At 41.9% G+C, this 24,971-nt stretch overlaps 1 protein-coding gene across 11 annotated transcripts in view; it reads right to left on the bottom strand.

Annotated features, from left to right (window-relative positions):
* The window catches only part of ktn1 (kinectin 1), a 154,167-nt gene that overhangs the window by 113,937 nt on the left and 15,259 nt on the right, over positions 1-24,971 (bottom strand). The window contains exon 1 of one of the 11 annotated variants that reach the window (XM_062968627.1): positions 16,257-16,381. The exons of the other annotated variants lie outside the window; for them this stretch is intronic. The gene's annotated coding sequence lies outside the window, so the exon portion shown is untranslated. Of the gene's footprint in view, positions 1-16,256; positions 16,382-24,971 lie in introns of those variants that run through there. 11 annotated transcript variants of the gene reach the window in all.

The raw sequence follows: 24,971 nt of genomic DNA, 5'->3' as shown, positions 1-24,971 counted from the left end.
ATAATAATCAAGTTTTAAAGTTTTATAATACAGAGGCAATCAAAGTGTGTCCTCTGGCCTACATGCTGTCTTCAATTGCTTTTCTGTGATCCCAATGTTTGCCAGACTACGTCATTATTAATCTGGTATGGTCAAATCATCTATGAGGCCATCAAAACACCTTCATTTGAACTGGTCTGTCCTCTTCATGTTCAAATAAGAAAAATGGCTGAAAATTAGGCAAAACTGAACCAAAAGTGACTTCTGGCATGTAGCAGTTAGATCACAGGACACAAACCGGAATCTCCTGGATGCAATTGGCCATATCTGAGAAAATGAGATTAGGGAGGCCCAGGAAGGCATACAGTCTATATATCACGAGGGAAAATTGGCTCCTATAAACTACTTTCTCAAACAGCAAGTCAACATTGGGAAAAAAAGCCTAGCTTTCACAGTCAACATGGCCAACAGGCTTGATGGTCCACGAGCCCCCTTCCAAATCTATGATTCTAAAAATGGCCCATGTATTGAAAAACAACTATCTAAAAAGTTTTAATTAAGCATGTGTGCCTTACCTTATTCTCAGTGTTGAGAATAAGGTAGCTGAGGAATCAACACTGAGAACTGGGGAGCCCTAGCCCTTGAGCACTCTAACTTGAAGTCAGCTATGACCAGCAGTGCTGTGGAATTCGAGGAGGCACGGATGAAGGGCTGAAGAGAGAAACGTGCCAAGAGGATGGCACGTCAGGCCAACCCTAACTGGGACTGCTTTCTATCTGGAAACCGATGCCCTCAATGTGGAAGAATATGCGGGTCAAGAACAGGGCTCCACAGTCACCTATGAACTCACTGCCAAGACACTACACTTGGAAGGCCATCATACTTGTACAACAAGGCACAGTCTAAGGCTGAAACAAGAATAAGGAAGCAAACATAAACCTTTAACAGGGTCTTCTTTACATCTTGGTTAGAGGAAGAAAAGAACAGCAGACATTTCTTTCCTAATCTAGGCCTCCATGCAAGTAGGCAAGAGACCCCACCTCTCTATCTAACTTCCAAAGGGAAGAAGAACTTGGCTGCAAGTTCCAATCAAGAGCTAACTATTAAATTGTGATGCAGTATCTGAAAAAAAAACTACCAGAAGGCTATTAAACATGTCCAATTTCTATTCAGACCTGAGCCCATCAGTACTTGTCCTTTCTCCCAATTGCTCAAATGCAGCCCTAAAAACTGATACAGAGGGTGGAGAGGTTTTTATTTGATCAAATGCACAATATTAGTGCAAAGTTGAGGACTAAAAGGCCAGCATGAAATGTTATGGGAAAATTGGCACTCCTTTAAGAACACATACAAGGCCAATCTCATATCTCCACCACCCAATATCAGCAATCAAGCTATAAGGTGGAGCTGTATGCAACATTGTCTGAAAACAGAGCAAAGTCCTATGTGGCTCCAATATAATATCATGAATCTAAGAAACACTGCATTCCACTTTCATATATATCAAGATATGTTGCTTGAAAGAGGCTTAAAGCCTTGAAACATCTGTAGTTATACATGCAGCTTTTAAACAGAGATTATGTTTAATCTAGGACTACCTAAATTCTGTCTACCACAAAAAATCTAACCTTCTTTTAACCCTGTTTCTAAAGTTTAGATCAACAATAGAAAGGACAGAAGAACCACAGTCCTCATTAGTCCTGTGGGAGAAGCATTGAGTTCAACAATTCATCTCCAAAATGATTGTCTGAAAAGAATACGTTCCAACTGTGTGGGCTCAAGTGTCACCTCTCCACCAAACAAAATCAAAAATGGAAAGAGCAGAAGGGGCAATCTTAGTAGCTTGTATTCTTTGCCTCAAAATAGAAAGAAAACAGAGCATAAATACAACAGAAAGCTATGACTACTGAGAGGGTTCACGTAAGTGCCAGACAAGGACAGACCTTGGGAGAAGAGACAGAATTACTGAGTTGGAAGAGACCACAAGGGCCACCCATTCTGCCATGTAAGAATGTACAAAGATGTCTACACAATTTTAGAAGGGCCTTTCAGCTCCTGGGCCCCCTGCACAGTGGCCCCCCATGAAGTGGGCCCAATATTTTAGACTGTACCAGCCAGTATCACCCCCACATTGCATTGCTGTTTAGTCCTACAATTACATCCCATAAGCATCGTGATCAAGACGTCACTGCAGGCTGCCTATTCAATGCACTTCAAGGTCTCTGACCACGGTCCCAATAGTATGAACAGTTAGGTCCACTTAGGAAATGAAGATATAGGTGAAAAAAAAGGAAGCCCCACTAGAATGGGTCATGAATCCGTCTTACCATTGTCCCAAGAGTGTGAGCAATCAGGTTCACATAAAAAGTGAAGATGTAAGTAAATATAGAAGCAGCCCCATTTGATCAGATCATGAATCTACGTCACTCAGCATCTATGAGCACCACAGAGACAAACAAGGATGACAAACTGGACATACATCTCTCTCCTGCTACAAATAATAGCAAATAGTACTCAAGGGCATATTGCCTCTAAACTTGGAAATTCCATTATGATCTATTCTGTTCTGTTCCTTGATTTATGCCTTACCTTTCTCCAAAACCAGAACTCAAACAGCTTGCAAAATAAAAAGAACTAATTTCTGTAGCCATACATTACTTCACCTGATCCAGCTCCTGATGCTCAACTGGGCATTTACTTCCTGTAGGTCCCCACAGACTAAGCTACATGATAAGTCAAATACTTCCCAGCATTTGAACACATAACCATATGTGGTTTTCTTTGTTTTTAATAGAAGGCCCAAAGGGTTGTCTGGATCTTCATCAGAACTTTGGCACCAGAGATTTAACCCTTCTCTCACAAACCATACTCTCAGTAAAAATTAACTGTGCAGTGATTCAGGCCTTCTCTGCACCCCGTTGCCCAAATACTATCAAACACATATGTGAATATGTAGTTGGACCAATGGTCTCTTGAAACAGTTTGGGACCATTTTTATTATCCTAGAGCTCTGTACTAAAGACAGTGCAAAGGTCTCAGGCTACCACTGCTGTCTGTCCTCCACAAGACCCCAGGGAAATGAAAAAATGTGAATAAAAGCATTCCTTTTTAAATCTGAGATAATCCACATTTCTAGCATGACTCTATGGTCAACATCCAATGGAAACTGAACACAGAATCATCCAATGTGACAAATCAGACTCGCACTGGAAGACCTAAAGATTCCTAGATATTTATCAGATCACAAATGGTGAGGACCAACTGTATCCTGATTTTTATTTTACTATTCTGAAGCTCAGGAGAAAATGAAATACTTCCTACATCTTAGGACAGGATGGGTAATTGCACGGAAGGCAATTTTCTGGTATTTTGCCATCAAATGGGACACTACATGTGCGAATGCTCTGGGAGAATTTCTGCTCCATTGGGCAATAACAATCATATGAAAACTGATCCAAACTTTTTTTTAGCAATGGGAACTTGGGGTGTTCCGAGGCCTATAAAATGAAGCTATGTGTGGCCCACAGGTGACATTTTCTGCATCCTTATTCTAAGTGATAACTTGGCCATGCTGACTGTGTGATGGGTACTGTGGTCCAATACACCTGGATGGTACCAATGTGGAGAAAGGGATCAATGCACAATGATCATCTCAAGCTTTATAATAAGCTCACACTGTTTTTGAAGATGGTGCAAAAACAAGAAGGTCAATGCAACACTTCTCTTATGTTTTATCATAACAAAACAAAACAAAAATGGGGTGGTGGGATATAAGTAACACAGCAGTTCCAGTAAAAGCATTTTCCAAGGGAGCCCGTAATCTGGAAACCCTAAATAAGTCTTCAGCTTGAAGTAAGGCATTGTGATGACCCAGTAACATTTTGTCTGTTATTTCTATTCAGCCTGCCGTTCACACATACAAAGAGATTGGGCAGCTGACAAAAGAATAACGCTTCGTTAACCTTCTACAGATTCAATAGCACTATTGTTAAATAGAAGGAATGAAAGCCGTTACTGATAGTGCAAAACCATAGAGGGAAGAGCATCCCATTCCGACCCAATGCATTAACGCGAAGAGGATATTTCTCCATACAGGCACATTCCTCTCTACATCCCTCAAGCAGACAGGAAGCATCAATAATCAGACACCCATGAACCTGAGACTTAATGCACTGCTATTTACATATTGTTTGCCCTGCTGAACTACACACATCCGATGGTTACGTAATAGAACAATTATGATGTAAGCTTCTAAACTACACTGAATTTATATACTCACACACAAGTCGACCTGGTGTAGAAGTTGAGAGCAGGCTTTGGAATCAAAAATTTGGATTTTGGTACAACAGGATAAGTCGAAGGGGAAACCATCACTGGCATTTCTGTAGCCAGACATTCAAAAAGGCCTTTTGCCACACTACTCAGAGAAGGAGATGTCTCATTTTCTGATATTAGTCAGGGTACAGTACTGACATTAACCTGTGGATAATTTGATCCAGGGTTTTAGGGTCAATTTTTTAATAATCTAAAATGTCTAAATTTATCTAAAAGTACATATACCGTAACATAGCTTTCAATATGTCTGCTAATGAAAACTCGAGGTTTCAAGCTCTCACTTGGTGTTCTTCCAAAGTCCTCCTTGTAAAGCTTAGCTTAAGCCGCCATCCTCCTTGGGGTGTGGAGCAGGAAGGTTGTCTCTTGGCCGCAGGGAAGATATTATCTTTCCCTCCAGTGCCAATCTACACTTTATTAGAAAAATACAAGTAATTAAACGTATACATTTATGGATCACTATTTTTTACAAGCATGGGCAAGTTGAGGAATTCTCTCAAGCTAAGAGAACAGTAACTGGTCACTTAGAATTCGGATAGATGCCTTTGCCAGTATGGTTGAGGGGTTTCACACACGGTAATGCTAAACTATACAAAGGAATGTAGATACCACTTCACCATTGGATGAAGTCTATTAGAATCAGAGTTGGAAGAGACCATGTGAGAGATCCAGTCCAACCCCTTGCCAAGAAGCAAGAAAATCGCATTCAAAGCATCCTCGACAGATGGCAATCCAGGCTCTGCTTAAAAGCCTCCAAAGGAGCCTTCACCACACTCCGGGGCAGAGAGTTCCATTGCTGAACAGCTCTCACAGGAGAAAGAAAGGAAAAATGCAAACAAAGTAATTGCTATTTTTTTTTTACTTGAAAGTAATATTTCCCTAAGAAGTGAAGTACTAAGTCCTCCAGTTTAACTCTTTAGTCAACTTCCCCAGGAAGCTGGGTCACAGAATCAAACTGGAAGACCTAACCTTGGGTCCCCAGCTGTTTTGGCCACAACTCCCAGAAATTCCAGGCAGTTTACCAGCTGGATTTCTAGGAGTTGAAAGCCAAAACACCTAGGGACCCACAGGTTGAGAACCACTGGCCTAGAGAGATTTCCTGAGGGAAATCTATGAATAACTATATTCGAAAAAATCAAACCTACAAACATGGCAAGCTGGCTGTACTTTATATATGCAAGCCCTATAGATAACAACTGTTATGATTATTTAATGGAACCCTTTCTGAAAGACAAATATGGTCCACAGGATTAACATTTTAATTCTGAGTCATTTCAAGGAGACGGAAGGTACTGGGATGTGGAGACGAAAGGTACTGGGAATGATTCAAGCAGCTCACTTACTGCTGGGGATGCTCTTTTCCCAAAGAGGTTTAAGCAGCTTACATGGGGCTCCCAGGGAGATTCCCATCCATATGGTACTCATATACATATACATCTATATAAATACCTACTCAGCTTCAAGGCAAATAGCAGAAAGCTAACCTTGGTTACATATCCTTCACTGGGACTTGGAAAGAGAAATAGAAGATTATGCCTTCAGATACTGCAAGCATTTGCAAATTTGTGTACTTGGCTGGCTCAAACCTGACATTGCATAAATCAAGACAGGGAAGGGAAGAGATTCCCAATAAACGCATGTCAGAGAGAGAGAGAGAAGGTCTTTATCATACTATAGGTTAGTTTTTAAACATGGGCTTCCTCTTCAATTGCATTTGGGCACAATCTAGACACCTAGAGAAGCTGAAGAATGAGATGAAATCCAGAAGCACAAAAGAAAATGCCACATAAGATGAAGTACTTTTTTGTTCAAAAGCTGCCCCGTTAATACACAACCTTGCCTCTAACCACATCATATAAATTTTAATCAAATAGGCACCAACTTCCTTGAACATTATTCCCCATCCTATTAAACTCATATATACAAATACACCTTTGGATTTTTTAAAATAGGGGCAGTATTCAGGCTTTATAATTAGAGAACAGCATCAGCGCAAGATCCCATTTAGGAAACTAATTATTCAGCAGTGCGAACCTAGTCTAACGCGCTGAAAAGATACAGACCTTTACTTATATTTTAATACTTGCTATGCCAAAAGCAGTGGGCTAAATTTAGCATGTAACTTAATCTCAATACTCTATCAGAGCACTTTAAACTATGAAAATTACTGACTCCCATGAGGATTTTAAACTACACACATATTTATTCAGCTTCCACAACCGGTTCACAACATTAGAACCTCAGTGAAATCTTTCAACTAATCTTTTTTTATATGTTTTTCATTCTTCCAGAGAAAAATATCTACTTCATTTGCACATTACATAAGAGGGTGAAAAACCAGCTTACGATGTCAGATATTGAGAAAGCATGAGGCTGAGGAAGAGAACAGCGGAATACTTGCATCTTTTGTTTTCAATGTCTGTATTACCAATGAGGACTAGAAGGAGTTTACTGTTTTTCAAATACAAAACATATTTTGGGAGAATTTTAACAGTACAATCTGATATAGAATCATACCACTGGAAGAGAGTAGAAAGGCCATTCAGTCCAGCCCCCTTGTCGAAAGACACAATCCAAACCTTCCCAACAAACCTTGAGGAACAGATGACCATCAGCCTGTTTCAAAATATCCAGAGAATGAGACTCCAGCACCTTCTGAAACAGCAAATTCCACTACCAACAGCTCTTACCGTCAAGAAAATCTTCCTAATGTTTACATGAATTTTTTTTCCTGTAGTTTGAATTCATTGCTCAGTGCCCAAGTCCCTGGTAGCCTACATGTGGCCAACTGACAATGTGTAACCCACCCACCCCACTTTATGGCAAAGCATAAGATGACTCTAGTAAACAGTTGTTCAGCTCCTGAAGGAAATCATGCCCATGAACCTAATGCTAGGTATTGCTTGGCTCCAAGGGACATTTCCTCATAAAGACGGTAAAAAAAAAAGAGGATGAATTACTGTCAACCCTCCACATTCACTGGGGTTAGGGGCACAGGGCCACCATGAAAGTGGAAAAACATATCTATATGTGTGTTGTTCAAGGCTTTCATGGCCAGAATCACTGGTTTGCTGTGAGTTTTCAGGGCTGTATAACCATGTTCCAGAAGCATTCTCTTTTAACGTTTCGCCCACATCTATGGCAGGCATCCTCAGAGGTTATGAGGTCTGTTGGAAACTAGACAAGTGGGGTTTATATATCTGTTGAATGTCCAGGGTGGAAGAAATAAGGGTTAGAAGCAAGTGTGAATGATGCAATTAATCACCTTGATTAGTACTGAAAAGCCTTCAAAGCAACATTCACACTTGCCTCTAACAGACAAGAGTTCTTTCTCCCACACTGGACCTTCTACAGATATATAAACCTCACAGTAACTCAACATATATATATATCCTGAGAGAACACCTCTCTGGGAATTTCTAGGTCTTTCCACATGGAGGATGATCATATAATTGCACTTGACGACCTAGAGGTTCCCACAGAGGTTCTAGGTACTGCATAACAAGAAGTTGGACTAGATGGTTCAAGTGGTCTCTTCAAACTCTATGATTCTATGATTCCATGGTCCTCCAGCAAGACTGGAGGATGTTAACCTTAGGGTCACACTGGAGGGCCTAGAAATTCCTAGAGATAAAATTTTAATCAAATCCCCACTCATTTAAATTTTAAGTCACTTTAACGTTTGTTCTTTCTCACTTCCGATTCTGCTTTCAGTTTTAAATGTCTGCAGAGAAGAGATTTTGGAAGAGCGGCATGGAAAGAAGCTCCAGACAAGCTCCAAAGTGCGAATAACATATGGTGATCTCCGTATCATTCGTCCAACAGCTCTTCCAGAAAGGCGATAGTGGCTGAGAACTGCTTAGTCACCGTCTTACTAGCGAGACAATCAGAAATTGGGCAGTGACTATACTGAAATCTGCCTGTGAGGCAAGCAGCTGAATGCGCTGATTAAAAAAAAATCCCAGACATGAGGCAGTACGATTGTCAAGGACAGAACGCCACAAGATTCAAAGTAACAGAGTTTATTAGATTACAGAACTCAAAAATGCCCGTAAAACACAAGGGCCAGGCAATTTTTGCCTTTAGGAGCAAAAAGGGGCAAAAGTAAATGTTCAAAAGATAAACCGGATTAAACCGGAGTTTAATCCGGGTAAAAACAAACTGCTTTCTTCAGCCTGGGTATAAACAAAACGAAAGCCAAGGAACAAAAGATACAAAGAATGCAACTAATTGGCAGCAGATTCCTCTCTGCTGCCAACACTGTTTTTAGAGTAACTTGCGTCGCTCCCACACACACAGCAGACAGGATTCCAACACGAACAAATCAGCCAGGGATTTTAGCAGTAGAGTAGACCAGTTCCGTTCCGTAGATCAAAGCCAGAAGCAGACGTTTGTAGTTTTTCCAAGTCCAAGAAGGGGGGAAGACAAGCCGTGGTCAGTTCAGTCCGAGTTCTCAAAGCAGGAGATGGCGTCCGTCAAGAAGACGACGGAAGGTCAAGCTAATAAGAGTAAGCACAGGTTTGCACAAACAAATGCCCACACAATTCCTCCCGCCGTCTGACCCTGGATTCCAAACAACTTACGTCTCAGCACAGGAAAGCACACAAGTCTTCAGGGAAGCGTCCCACACACACACGGATCCCAAGCGTTTGCCCAGATTACCTTGCCCAACGCAATTTGCAATTGCTCCCAAGCCCTATTTTATGCCAGTTACAAATCCTCATCACTGTCAGCTGTCCTCCTTAACCCGGGCGTTTCCTCATCACTTTCCTCGTCAGAGCTGGAACACCTCTGACTACGCCCAACAGCATCTCCAGCTGTGGATCCCGTCCCATCCCTCCAGCTAAGCCATGGGTCTAATCCTGAAGGTCCCCATTCATCTTCTGTCCCATCATGGCCAGTGGCACCCAATTCCTCCCTTACCCGAGTCCAATCCATCTCATCCTCCTCTGAGCTAACCAGCCCCTCCTCCATTCTTTCCGTAAACCCCTCGAAAGACTCTTCGTCAGATGGTGCTGCAAATATGTCTCGCAGTCTTTTTCTCTCTCGCTCCTCGAGAGTATCTGACTCTCGAGGAGTCTTACGCCCACGTCTGTCAGTAACAGAGCCATGAGGCTCAATCATAACACTATCCCCTCTCACAAAGGCCTCCTCCCCCGATGGCGGAGAAGTGGCAGTGATACCCTCCGCTATAGCACCACGACGACTAGAGGTATCAAGTTTCAACAGCGAACGATGAAAGACTGGATGGACCTTTAAACTAGACGGTAAACGCAAACGAAACGCAACAGAAGAAATCTTTTTAACGATAGGAAAGGGACCCAAATACCGAGGCGCAAACTTTCCCCCAGCCTGTTTAATATGTTTGGAAGATAACCATACCAAATCCCCTTCTTCCAACTCCTCCCCTGCCTGCCTGTGGCGGTCAGCCTGAGTCTTCTGCGTTGCCTTAGCTTCCAGCAGTAAGCGACGGGCAACATCATGCAATGCAGCCATTTCCGAAGAGCGGTACACAGGGTCCGAAGAGACCACATTGGTCGACGGCGCCACACCTCCCCGTGGGTGAAAACCATAAGTTAGCTCAAACGGCGTATGCTGACTAGACGTGTGCACCGCATTGTTGTAAGCAAACTCCGCCACCGGTAGCCACTTCACCCAAGCCGTGGGTTGATCTAAACAAAAACAACGCAGATACTGCTCTAAGAGCCCATTAACCCGTTCCGACTGTCCATCCGTTTGCGGATGAAAGGCTGAAGAAACGTTTAACTTAGTCCCCAAGCACTCATGGAAGTGTTTCCAAAAGCGTGACACAAATTGCGGAGCCCTATCTGAAATAATCACCTCGGGTGCTCCGTGCAAACGATAGATGTGCTTAGTAAATAGTAAGGCCAACGTAGGGGCCGCCGGAATGGTTGAACAAGGAATAAAATGAGCCAGTTTACTAAATAAATCCACCACCACCCAAATACAAGTATAACCCCCAGACTTAGGCAAATCTGAAATAAAATCAATGGAAATGATTTGCCATGGCCTCTCCGGAACAGGTAGAGACGACAACAACCCTCTAGGGCGCCCAACAGGCGTCTTACTCTGCTGGCAAACGGCGCAGCTGTCACAAAAGCGCAGAATGTCTTGCCGCATCTTTGGCCACCAGTAGCTCCTGGTGATAAGCTGTACGGTCTTGAACCTGCCAAAGTGCCCAGCCATGGGTTCGTCATGGTGGGCTCTAATCACCTCCAACCTGAGGGCCCCCACTGGTACGTAAACCTGCCCCCTACGCACCAATACCCCGTCTTGATCTTGGAGATGCGGCAGTATGGTACGGTTACCTGCTGAGAGCAGCATCAGTTGCTCCTGTGTCCACACATCATCCCTCTGAGCCTCAAGGATCTGGTCATGTAACCCGAGCTCATTATCTACAACACACAGAGAGGCAGTAGGCAAGATGGTCTGACATACAACCTGCTCATTGGTCTTAAACTCCGGCTTGCGGGATAAAGCATCGGCCCGCAAGTTTGCCTTCCCCTCCACGAACTGCACCTTGAAGTTAAACCTGGAGAAAAACAAAGCCCATCGGATTTGACGCTGGTTTAACTTTTTTGCTGTTTGCAAGTGCTCTAAGTTCTTGTGATCAGATCTGACCACGATCTGGTGCCGTGCCCCTTCAAGCCAGTGCCGCCACACCTCAAACGCCACCTTAATCGCCAACAACTCCTTCTCCCATATGGTATAGTTCTGCTCGAAGGGTGTTAGTTGCCGCGAGTAAAATCCACAGGGACGCAAGGTCCCTGAGGAATCCTTCTGAGACAATACAGCCCCCAACGCGTAGCTAGAAGCGTCCGCTTCTACCACGAACGGTTTGTCAACATCAGGATGGGTTAGTATGTTGTCCGATTGAAAACTAGACTTAAGTTGTAGAAACGCCTCGTGAGCTTCCCGCCCCCACACAAATGGCTGTTTCTTGCGCAGAAGCTGCGTCAAAGGTACCGTGAGCTTTGCAAAATTCGGAATAAACTCCCGGTAGTAATTAGCGAAACCTAAGAACCTTTGTACATCCTTCTTAGTCCTCAGCTCCTGCCATGAGTTGACGGCGTCAACCTTATGTGGGTCCATTTTAAGTTCCCTACCTGACACTACATGACCTAGGAACTCCACTTCAGGCACATGAAAGACGCACTTGGAAGCCTTGGCGAAAAGCCCATTAGCCCGCAGTCGGTGCAGAACCTGCTTGACATGTTGACGATGTTCTTTCTCGTCCTTAGAAAAAATCAAGATATCATCCAAATAAATCACTAAAAATTGGTCAATTAGGTCCCTGAACACATCGTTCATGAACCTCTGGAAGACCGCAGGAGCATTACAAAGCCCAAAAGGCATGACTCGGAACTCGTGGCATCCGAAACACGTGTTAAATGCCGTCTTCCATTCATCCCCTTCCCGTATACGGATTAAGTTATAGGCCCCCCGCAGGTCAAGCTTGGTAAAGACCTTAGCCCCTTGCACCCTTGATAACAGTTCCGAGATTAAAGGGAGCGGGTACCTATCCCGAATGGTGTATTTGTTTAGGATCCGATAGTCGCAGACCAGCCTAAGTTCCCCAGTCTTTTTGGCTACAAAGAATACTGGTGCCGCAGTTGGAGAACTAGATGGGCGAATAAACCCCTTGGCTAAATTTTCATCTAGAAACTCCCGCAAAGCTTGCCTTTCCGGTACAGTCAAGGCATACAGCCTCCCTGCTGGCAGTTTCGCACCTTCTGCCAACTTGATGGCGCAATCATATGGCCTGTGCGGTGGTAATTTGTCCGCTTCTCTTTTACAAAATACATCAGAGAACTCCCCATACTCAGCAGGCACTCCCTCCATATCAGAATGAGTAACATTTAAAGTGCAACAATCCTGCCTCTTTAAGATCACTTTACGTGTTGCCCAATCTACTTGTGGGTTTACTACAGCTAGCCAATCCATCCCCAGGATCACATCATATCTAGGCAAGCTCGTAATATCCCACACAAACGTTCCCGTTACTCCCTGCACCTCCCACGTTACTGCTGAGGTTTCCTGGTTAACCACCCCAGTCTCCAGCAGTCTCCCATCTGCTCCTTCCACCCACACGTCGCATGCCTTGCGCACTCTAGGAATGCCATGCTTCTTAGCAAACTCAATATCTACATAAGAGACCGTAGCCCCTGAGTCCAGCAGTGCCAAAGTAGAAACAAGTTCCCTTCCCCCAACAGATAATGTAATGGGTACGAAAACATGCTTCCTCCCCTCAGTTGACTGCTTGAGGAGCCCTAGTGCGTTGGACTCACGTCGCACTAGGGCTGGCCTTTTCCCGAAAGCTGGGAAGGTTTCACATTACAATTTTTGGCAAAATGCCCAGCATTCCCACAGTACAAACACAAGCCCAGCTGCCTCCTACGGCTCTTTTCCTCTGTAGACAGCTTTTTAAAGACCCCAAGCTCCATGGGCTCATCCCCCATCCCCACAGGTGCCCTGGTTACATGCATGGGTGGCGCACACATTGCTTTTGAATGTTTACGAGCCTCGAACCTTGCGTCTAAACGCAGCACCTTAGCTACTAAGGCGTCCCAGCTTTCAGCCGGCTCCAAGCGTGCTAATTCATCCTGGAGCATATCACTTAACCCGGCAGTAAATAAAAGCATGAATGCATTTTCCCCCCAATCCAGCTGGTGGCGATACAGGTTAAACTTATTTAAGTAATCCAAAACAGTCCCCTTTCCCTGTTTCAACCGATACAGAGCCCACCCAGCGTTCTCCGTGCGGAGAGGATCCCCAAAAGTATCAGTTAACAACTTTTTGAAATTATTCAAATTGTCCTTGACTGGGTCATTTCCCAAAATTAAATTAGTGGCCCATTGTCCTGCGGGACCGGTCAACAAACTCAAAATAAAGGCCACCTTGCTAGTGTCTGTAGGAAAAGCATGAGCACTGAGCTGAGAAAAATAAAGCTCCACTTGTGCCAAAAAGGTTGGCAACTTGCACCTGGTTCCGTCAAAGCGTTCAGGAGTCAAAACATGTCCTTTCACGGCATTAGCTGTTTGGCTAACGGTAAAAGCCGTTTGCAATTGGTCTAATTTGACCCTTAACTCATCCATCGTCTTCCTGACGGGTTTATTGCTGCAATAAACCTTTTATGGGCGTTGGGCAATCTGTCAAGGACAGAACGCCACAAGATTCAAAGTAACAGAGTTTATTAGATTACAGAACTCAAAAATGCCCGTAAAACACAAGGGCCAGGCAATTTTTGCCTTTAGGAGCAAAAAGGGGCAAAAGTAAATGTTCAAAAGATAAACCGGATTAAACCGGAGTTTAATCCGGGTAAAAACAAACTGCTTTCTTCAGCCTGGGTATAAACAAAACGAAAGCCAAGGAACAAAAGATACAAAGAATGCAACTAATTGGCAGCAGATTCCTCTCTGCTGCCAACACTGTTTTTAGAGTAACTTGCGTCGCTCCCACACACACAGCAGACAGGATTCCAACACGAACAAATCAGCCAGGGATTTTAGCAGTAGAGTAGACCAGTTCCGTTCCGTAGATCAAAGCCAGAAGCAGACGTTTGTAGTTTTTCCAAGTCCAAGAAGGGGGGAAGACAAGCCGTGGTCAGTTCAGTCCGAGTTCTCAAAGCAGGAGATGGCGTCCGTCAAGAAGACGACGGAAGGTCAAGCTAATAAGAGTAAGCACAGGTTTGCACAAACAAATGCCCACACAATTCCTCCCGCCGTCTGACCCTGGATTCCAAACAACTTACGTCTCAGCACAGGAAAGCACACAAGTCTTCAGGGAAGCGTCCCACACACACACGGATCCCAAGCGTTTGCCCAGATTACCTTGCCCAACGCAATTTGCAATTGCTCCCAAGCCCTATTTTATGCCAGTTACAAATCCTCATCACTGTCAGCTGTCCTCCTTAACCCGGGCGTTTCCTCATCACTTTCCTCGTCAGAGCTGGAACACCTCTGACTACGCCCAACAGCATCTCCAGCTGTGGATCCCGTCCCATCCCTCCAGCTAAGCCATGGGTCTAATCCTGAAGGTCCCCATTCATCTTCTGTCCCATCATGGCCAGTGGCACCCAATTCCTCCCTTACCCGAGTCCAATCCATCTCATCCTCCTCTGAGCTAACCAGCCCCTCCTCCATTCTTTCCGTAAACCCCTCGAAAGACTCTTCGTCAGATGGTGCTGCAAATATGTCTCGCAGTCTTTTTCTCTCTCGCTCCTCGAGAGTATCTGACTCTCGAGGAGTCTTACGCCCACGTCTGTCAGTAACAGAGCCATGAGGCTCAATCATAACAACGATTGTGAGTGGGAAGGGGAAATCAAAGCTGCAATTCTAAGGAAAGAGCTATTTCTCTCTCGTGCCACAGGGCAAGAGATAAATCTAACAACTTCCTTGGAATATTCTGAGTTTCAGGCAGGGCTACATGGAGCCAGCATGGTGCAATGGCTTGGGTGTTGGGTTATGACTTGTTTCACAAGGCCTTCTCTGCCAAAATGTCCTGATGCCTCACCAATGTGAAAATCCCAAGACTCCATAGCATTGACCCATGGCAATTAAACTGATATCAATCTGTATTATAATTATAATATAGACATACCTTTAGTCTACTTCAGACCCATACAACCTATGACCATCCAGGTCTTTTGGACTTCAGCTCCCAGAATTTCTGACAAGCTGGCAAGTGGAGTTTCAAACACCAGGAGGGCCGCAGATTGTACAGGCCTGGTCTACTTCATCAGATGCAGTGAAACCTCAAAAGTTAAGATCCGGCATGGCGTAGTGGTTTGAATGTTGTGTATGACTCCAAAGACGAGGTTCGGATCCTTACTCGGTCACTGAAAGCCACTTTAGGGAAGCCACGCTCTTTCGGCCTTAGAGAAAGGCAAAGGCAAAACTATTCTGACCAGGAAAACCCAGTGGAAGCCTTAGACTGGACGTGACTTGAAAGCACACAACTATGTGGAGAAACCAGACTGAGGAGGCCATCTCACCCTGCTGCATTTCAGTTCCTTCTTCAAATAAGAGCAAGGAAAGACTGCAGCTATGAAACAGAGAGCCATTTCTTTGCCTGGATGAGCAACATGCAATTTGGGTAAATTATAGGAGAGTTGGTTTTCCATTCCCCTGGTTGTTCCTCTCTCCCTCCCTCCCCTGCCCTACGCACACATTATTGATGTGCCAAAATGCCTTCCCTCCTTGCAATGGTTAGTTAAAAGGTCTGAACTTGCAACCTCTGCATAGGCAACTCACTTGCAAAAACTGACTGAGGAACAGAGTTGATTTATCACTTCCTTCTCGCCAGACAAAGCCAAGCCTTCCTTCAGTTCCCAGTCCCACCTCTGCTTTTCATTCTGAGACTCACATTTTCTGCTGCTTTCCTCCTTCTGCTCAACCTCTCTCCTGTCCAGCTCATTCCAAATTCCAAGGCACTAACTGCAGCTGGAGTTCAGGGGTTTAACACAACTTCTCCACACTGGAAATTTATCCTTTCCTTCTTGCTACGATTGGAAATTTGTAGGCAGGAAATTCCCAAATGTCTGCTTGGCCCCAAACCTCTGCTCTATTAGTTACACAAGTTCTCTGGCTGAAAAGGAAGCACCTTGGTACCCACTGAGATTTGGACGCTCAGATCCATAGATGCTCAAGTCCCATTATATAAAATACTGTAGTAAGTAAAATTGTGCCTCTTATATAAAATGGCAAAACCAAGATTTCCTTTTGGGATTTAAACATTATCTATATTCAAGCAATATATATGGAGAGCAAACTGTATTACAAAAAATTAATTCTGTGTCCATTTATTTGTGACTAACCCCTACTGAACTTAATAAAGTTTACTGCTGCAAATATTGACATTGCTGGCTTTTAACAGTCTTAAGTGAGATTTCAAAGGCCTCTTATTGCAGAAAAAAACATACATACAGTCTGAAGTATTGATGGTGCCTCTGCTAACATGACATTTGCATGTCAATGTATTTAAGATGACTTTTAAGGCCATATCTGTGTTCTTTCCTTCTGCTCTCTTAGTCCTATTGTCAATGCAGAGACTATAAAGAAAAAACACATCAGTGATTAAATCCTAAACACTTTTTAATGAAGCTGTTTTGTTGTTGATGTTGTTCTGTGTCTTCAGTGGTTCCAACTTATGGTGACCTCAAGGCAAATCTATGATGGGGCTTTCTGAGACTAAGAGTATGTTCCCTGTTCTCCGGCATTGGCGTTCAATGCTCAAACCACTATGCCACACTGACTCGAGAAAGCTCTTCATAATAAGGTATCAAGTATATCCTGGAATGCAATAGTCAGGTTTTCTCTACATTTCCTCTATAAATTAATTTTGAGCTTGGACAAATGTTGCCACTTGTGTCAAGATAACTTCTAATTTGTCCATCACAGTTAATAGGTATGCAACTGACCAAAGCCATATGGACTGAATCCGACTAAAAGGAAACACACGGGTTTTGAGACACTTGCCACTTCTTGAGCAACAGGATTCCATATAATCATACCATCTACTGGAGCATGCTGAAGAACAAGTGCAAGCATGTTCAGCCAAAGCACTTCAATTTGCTTAAAAATAATCCTCTCTCCAATCTGATATGGATATAACAACTGTCTGCAAACTATGATTTACCAATCAGGAGCCAACCTCAAATGCCACTCATCTGTTCCCTCTGCTTTCCTCTCTCAATCCTACTACAGTTTATATTGATGTCAACTATTCATACACATGGAAACATGGTCTGTGCATCAACTGGGGAAACCCACTGCCAAGAGCAATGCAATTAGAAGTGATTTTAAGAACGAAGTCTGGATTTCTTGAATTTTTAAAGAAGAATGAAAGAGACACAATAAGTCAGAAGAGTACAGAAAAATTAAAATAGATCAGCACACTACTGATGACTTGCAAAGGAAATTTGGATTTAAGGACACTCACAAACTACTTGTACCACATTGACCCACCTGTCACATAATGTCACCACATTATTTGAAAAGGGAAGTGGGAAATATTTATTTATTTATTTACACCATTTTTGCCCTGCCCTTCTCACCCGTAGGGACTCAGGGCGGCTTACAACAGTCGGCAAATTACATTGCCCAAAATACATTCAAGAAAACGACATATTAATAAACAATGAAACAGTATCACATCAATTAAAACTACTTAGACTCTATTAAACCATGAATTATAAAATTTGAAATGCATGTATAGTTAAATTCATCCACTAACACCTTTGTGTGCACCTTGATTCAAGTCATATCGATCTCAGATGTTACTCTTCGAACGCTTGAGTACATGGCCATGTCTTCACGGCTTTCCTGAAACTTAGGAGAGTCGGAGCTTGTCGAACACTACTGGGGAGGGCATTCCACAGCCGGGGAGCCACCACTGAGAAGGCCCTGCCTCTTGTTCCCACCAGCCGCGCCTGCAAGGCAGGTGGGACCGAGAGCAGGGCCTCTCCAGATGATCTTAAGCAGGGGTCCCCAAACTTTTTAAGCAGAGGGCCAGTCCACAATCCTTCAGACTGTTGAAGGGCCAAATTATCATTTGAAAAAAAAATACAAACAAATTCCGATGCACATGTCTTATTTGTAGTGCAAAAACAACAAGAACAAGAACAATGAAAGAGTAATACAATATTTAAAAATAAAAACAATTTTAACCAACATACATTTATCAGGATTTCAATGGGAACTGTGGGCCTGCTTCTGGCCAATGAGATAGTCAAGTTAATTAGGATTGTTGTTGTTGTTGTTGTGTGCCTTCAAGTCATTTCAGACTTTGGGCGAGCCTAAGTCTAAAATTTATTTATTTATTATTTATTTATTTACTATATTTATTTACTACATTTGTATCATACCCTTCTCACCCCAAAGGGAACTCAGAGTGGCTTACAAATTATATGTACAATACAATATATTATATTATTAGCATAGCACAATATTAGCAATATATTAATATATTGAACTATACCACTATACTGTAATATTATATGTAATATATAACATATAAATATTATTATATGGTATTATTAGTATTATTTTGTATAACATTATAATTTTTTTATCAATATTATATGTAATATAATATTATATTATTATAATATAATATAATATTACATATAATAATAATATATTATTATTATATTGTATGTAATATTCCCCCCCTCCCCAAGGTCTAACTGCCATTCTGGACCAGAATGAAGAAAACTTCTTTCCACCATGTCTCCTGTATCAATTTAATGATATAATAATATATAATAATATTATACTATACTTATATTATAATATATTGTATATACATGTCATATTAATCATAATATTATGATGTAATACAATGTAGTAATAATTATAATTCACTATTACAATTGTATATTTATATCATGCAATGTTACTAATAATATAGCAATATTAGTCATATAATCTATATATATAAAAGAGTAATGGCATCACGGTGACCCAAAAAACAACAAAACTACAGGCCCCCCAACCTCGAAATTTGACAACACAACCCATCATCCACGCCTCTAGGTTGATACAACAACAAAAAAAAAGAAAAATAAAGTCCTAATTAGAGAGAGAGGAATAATTGCTTTTATTTGCTGCCAGTTAGAAGGCTAAGCTCCTCCAACTTGGTCTCCTAGCAACCCAATAAAAAATAATAAAAAACACTAAAAATTAATACAATAAAATACTATAATAACAGAAAATAACTAAAAATAATACAAGAAAATAATAAAATATAATAAATAACAATATAACTTACAATAAAATTAATTAAAAAAAGGCAAATAACGTCATATAAAAATTACACAACAATTTTTAACCAATACCACCACCACTTTGCCACAGCAACGCGTGGCGGGGCGCAGCTAGTATAATATATTGTATGTATATTTACGAATTTAGCACCAAAATATCATGATATATTGAAAACATTGACTACAAAATATATACAATATATTATATTATTAAAACTGATATAAAAATATTATATTATAAAAATGAGGGCGGGGGCCAGGTAAATGACCTTGGAGGGCCGCATCCGGCCCCCGGGCCTTAGTTTGGGGACCCCTGATCTTAAGGATCTTGCTGGCTCATAGGAAGAGACGCTCGGACAAGTAGTTTGGGCCAGAACCGTTTAGGGCTTTCTAGGTCAAGACCAGCACTTCAAATTGGGCTCAGCAGCATATTGGCAGCCAGTGGAGCTGGCTTAGCAGGGGGGTGGTACGCTCCCTGTATGCCGCTCCCGTTATTAATCTGGCTGCCACTCGTTGTACTAGTTGGAGCTTCTGGGCCGTCTTCAAAGGCAGCCCCACGTAGAGAGTGTTGAAGTAGTCCAAACGGGATGCAACCAGAGCGTGGACCACTGTGGCCAAGTCAGACCTCCCAAGGTATGGGCGCAGCTGGCACACAAGTCTAAGTTGTGCGAAGGCTCCCCTGGCCACCGCTGAACCCTGGGGTTCCAGGCTCAGTGATGAGTCCAGGAGAACCCCCAGACTGCGAACCTGTGTCTTCAGGGGAAGTGTGTAGGTAATAGACATATAGACCACCTGAATAAATTCAGCTCAAAAGGAAGTGTCTTTTCCCCCACCAAAGTTTATCCTATGCAATCCAGCCCATGGTGTGGCACAAAGGACAAATGAAACATGGGAGAAACAATTCTAGTGTAGACACAAAAGTTTTTAAATGTGTGTGCAATTTGGGATTCATCAAGATACATGAAATCTACTGGCCATGTCACTGGGTAGGCAAGGTAGGTTATGCACCACTTTCAGGCAGGTATTAGGATTCCAATCTTACTCAGATCCACAACTAAGACCTGCCAAAGCATCCCCACCCTCTTTTTAAACCAAATGCCCAAAAGCCATATTACTTTCCCCACTATGATGTTATTTGGCAAAAATTAAGGCCAAGGGTGTCCACATCTAGCCACCGGGTTCTGACTTGAACGCTCAAGCAGCCAAGCCAGAACAAGAGCCACTGTGGTGTAGTAGTCTGAACATTGGACTATGAATCAAGAAACTCCAGTTAGCCATGGAAAACCCACCGGGTGGCTATGGGCAAGTCACTCTCTCTCAGCCTCAGAAGAAAGCAAAAGCAAACTCCTCCAGAACAAATCTTATGAAGAAAACCTTTAGATATGTTCATCTTGTTGGAAACATCATGAAAATACATGACTCTGACTAACACAGGAAGGCTGTCCTGTTTCTGGTGGATTGTCGTCGGCTAGCAGCACAAATTGCAGAAGCCTTCTGTGATCACCCCATTACAATGCTTTCCATTGAATGTTGCTTCCACTGATATAAACTCAAAGCATCTCTCCAAGCCTTTATTTGATACACTAATATGCCTCCAAATTCATTTTGAAGAATTTATTTATTCATTCAAATATAATCTAATTACGCTACAGTACTCATTATGTCCAGATAGTTGCCACAGAGCAATTACGCACTCTTTGCCTCTGGTAGTTACATTTGGTTCCCTTACAAAGCAAAGCAAGTGCAGAAATGGGCACCAAGCAGTTCACAAACTTTCTTAGTTAAAATGTGGAGCAATCACCTAGCAAAAGAGTGAAAGAAACACTTTTTTTAAAAGACATGAAAATGTTTTTTAACCTGACCCTTTGTTTTTTCCATTAAAATGAAGTCAAAATAGCTGCAAGTTAGAGTAGGATTATCAGAGATATCACAAATTCAAGAAAATATCCAGCTTTTGGTGGGCCAGAATCTGGCCTTGTTCTCATTTCCATTTATTCTCACAATTAAATAAGGTTAAAGGAATTCCCTGCATGGGTGGATATGAACATAATAGTAAATACATGTGGTTTACTGAATTCTGTTCTGTACTCAAGTCCAAACCTATCTACGTCAACAAATCATTGTTTGTTAGACAATAGCTGACTACAACTAAAAGTCAAGGTTTCCTGCTGGGTTATGAACTCTGGCTTTTTTAAAATTACAGCTTACTGTTATGTCTGAAACCAAAACTGTGACCTCCCCTTGTCTTATTTTTCTATGTGCCTGCAAGGAATTAACAAAAGAGGCAGGAGAGAGACAGACCAGAAATGGAGAAACGCAACTGACATTTATTTGGTCATCTGTAGGAGAAGGCACAGTTCAATAAACAAACCACAGCTAAACCATGGCTCAAAGTGACATGAAGGAATTGTTACTGTCTGTGGTTTTGATATGAATAAAATCATGTCTGATCAGGGATTATATCAATTCCAGAAATGAAAACAAACTTGGAAAGAAAAGTCCTCTGGAATCTGGATTCACTGAATTACAAGAGGCCTGCTTGTTACGCAAGCTCATTGAATGGGGTTGCTGAGTACAAAAGCCCAGTTTGGAATACATCTCAACACGTTAAAACAGTGGACATGCTGCATTATCATAGGATGTCTATGCCCAACACTGCTGGAGAAATTATACTGTTTAGCTGTTATTGCACCACCTGGTATTTGATGGAAAGTAGCAGCCAGCAATGAAAGGACCAGACATTAACATCTCCAGCCCATCCTCTATTGGATATCAACCAGCATGCCAACGACTTAAATCAAGAAACAGCTTCCTAAGGTCTACGAAGATACGCGCAGGAAGACCTCAGCAAGCAAGAGTACAAAAGTGGCAGGCTAAAACCCGGAACCTCAATCAGTGGCTGATATTGGATGAGAAATTCTTTCCTGGGCATACAGAAGATTGGGCAACTTGGAAGACAATGAACAAACTGCTCTGGCACCACGAGATGCAGAGCCAATCTTAAGAAATGGGGCTACAAAGTGGTGTCCATGGCATTCGAGTGTGGAGAAAAGAAAACCACAGACCACTGACTATAATGTACTTTGAGCCCTGCCACACGCACAACGGAGGACCTTCTTGCAGCGACACTAGAGGCACTTGAAGTGGCCAGCTTTTGGGCAAAGGAAATTTAGCAAAATGCCAAGTTTTTAATTTTGTTCGTGGTTTTCATACATTATAGCTGTATTCTCAATTTGCTTCTGACACAAAAAAACAAATATTGGATGGGGTTTCATTTATACACAAAGAGCTTTAAATACCATAGAATTGCTCTGGAGGACTTAGACCATAAATTAAATAAAGAGTCAGAAATGACTGAATGAATAAACAACACAACAACAAAATAAATAATAGACCTCCAAAATGATGCTATGGTCAACTTTCACCAGATATCTACATGATAGGGGCATTACGATGGGCACACCTGGACACCAAACTGTGTGCATTTTTGGTCACCACAATAGGACATCTCCATAGGAATCCGGGTTTACCATGGATGACCCAAACTGCTGGCTTCCATATTCAAATAACTTCTCATTTGCAGAGAAGGGGGCTGAACAAATCAAAAACCTTTGTTTGGTGGCTTATTTTTAATGATATCTGAACACAGGTTCAAATTTGAATTCTATTATGAAGATAATGAGACAGTATCTTTTTCTGCTCCCTGAAACACGTTAATATTAAAAATTCTCAAACAGATACCTAAAAATGTATAACCCCAATCTTTCTTCTCCTTAATGAACTAAGTTTCAGCATCTATACCTCCCATGACAGTTGAAGCTTTTATTTTAAGGTAAAGGTTTTCCCCTGACGTTAAGTCCAGTCATTTCTGACTCTGGGGGTTGGGCTCTTCTTTTATGGCCTCATAATTAGAAAAAGTTATTTTTATTTTCCAATGTCCAATCAGCCTAAAATCAGGAAAAGTCACCTTTGGGGAAAGATGAGGTATAAACAAAATAACACAATACAGCAATTAAAAATATTGGTCCTAGTTTGATAGGGTTTTAATCACTGAATTCTTGTCTTTCTGGTAGCTTACCTAACAATTTTTTAAAAAGGTATATTCTTACACACATCACAAAGTTTATCTCCAATATGGTATGTGTGTCTAGACCAGTGGTTCCCAACCTGTAGTCCACAAGAACCAAAATATGGTCCATGGCTTTACCGTTACTACTATGGATAATAACACAGCCCAAACAAAAAAAGATTCTTGGTGTCTTCATTTCTAGGCCTGTTCCTGGGATTATTTGGGGCACGGATTCAGAAAATTGCATTAGATAGACCACATCAGCTCTAGATTGGGGTATTTTAATCTAATGATTTTATCTTATATTGCTGCTATAGTGTCCCCCCCCCCCCCACTTTTGAAGTTGACGGATTTGCATTGGTGGTTGTTTGATATTATTACTGTTATATAAACCTTTGTTTTAACTTCTGTTTTATCATCTTCTTGTGTTTTAAACTGTGTATATTGTTTAATGTATTTGTGCTGTTACTTTTGTAACGTTGTGAGCCGTCCCGAGTCCCCACGGGGAGATGGTGGCGGGGTATAAATAAAGTTTTATTATTATTTATTATAGATTGTTAAATATGGTTTTCTGTGGGCAAGCAGATGGGGACTACTGGATGGCATATGTTCTGTATCAGACACTAGAGCTGATGTGGTCTATCCAATGCAATTTTCTGAATCAGCACCCCAAATAACCAAACCAAATCTAAAGTTGACCAAAAACTGATTGATAACTCTTTTGGTACGAATGTTGGAGTGTGGTCCCTGGTCAAAGTGGTCCCTAATGAAAAAAAATATTGAGAACCACTGGTCTAGATTCTAAAAGAGGCTCCTTTCTAGTTCCTGGGTATTGATGAAATCTAAATAGAAGTGACTAGAATTATAGCAGCTGAATAAAACATGAACAAGTAGCATTATAAGTATTCTCTCTCTCTCTTTTTTTTTTTAAGAATAGTAGCTAAAAAGATGTATGCATCCTCCAGGAGCCTTTGATTCATCCCTTTAGTCATAATCCCCAACTCAAACAAGCTCTTAAGCATGACTGCATTTGCTTATCAGCATCCCTTGCTACCCTTTGCTTTCCCGACCTTCCATCATATATATTTAGACTGTAAGCTCTTCAGGGCAGGGGTCTGGCTTTTGCTCATGTTACTATATAAACACCATACATATTAACAGTGACCTTTCAGTGGAACTGACAGCAATGAAATACAAATGAGCAACTCATGGAATATTATTCAACAGTAACGTGTGTTATCACAAGGAAGTGAGTAAGTAACCTCACTCCAAAATAATTTCCAACACAATATATGGGTATAGTATAAACACTAGAGATGTGTGTGAAAAATTTTCCTTCATTTCCTTCGTGCTATCATTTCGTTTCGACCATTCGTCTACACAAAACAAATGACATTTTCGTAGGAAACAAGAGGTGACACAAAAATGAAAGCCACACCGTCATCGTGCTTACTTTCAGTTTCCTTTCATTTCTGTCCTGGAACAATCACCAGCTACTGACAGAGGACTGCTTTCCCATTACAGCTGATGTGTACCAATGGGTGTTAATTTTATACATATATATAAAGAATGATCGCTAGCTACTGTGGGAATCTAAGCTGAGCCTGGGAGAGGAAAGCCTCCGCATTACCTCTGGTGTGTGCCAATGAGTGTTAACAATAACAATAATAATAATAATATTAATAATAATAATAGTACTCTGTGGAAGATCCAAACGTTCTAAAAGTTGGTGGGCTAAAAGGGATCGAAATGCCCTCTATGTGCGGCGATTTTCACCTCTCTAGCCCAAAAACTGAGGGGGGAGCC

Source organism: Anolis carolinensis, chromosome 1 (genome assembly GCF_035594765.1).
Source record: "Anolis carolinensis isolate JA03-04 chromosome 1, rAnoCar3.1.pri, whole genome shotgun sequence".
In the NCBI taxonomy this organism is placed as follows: Eukaryota; Metazoa; Chordata; class Lepidosauria; order Squamata; family Dactyloidae; genus Anolis; species Anolis carolinensis.
This window is presented reverse-complemented; position numbering and strand designations above follow the sequence as displayed.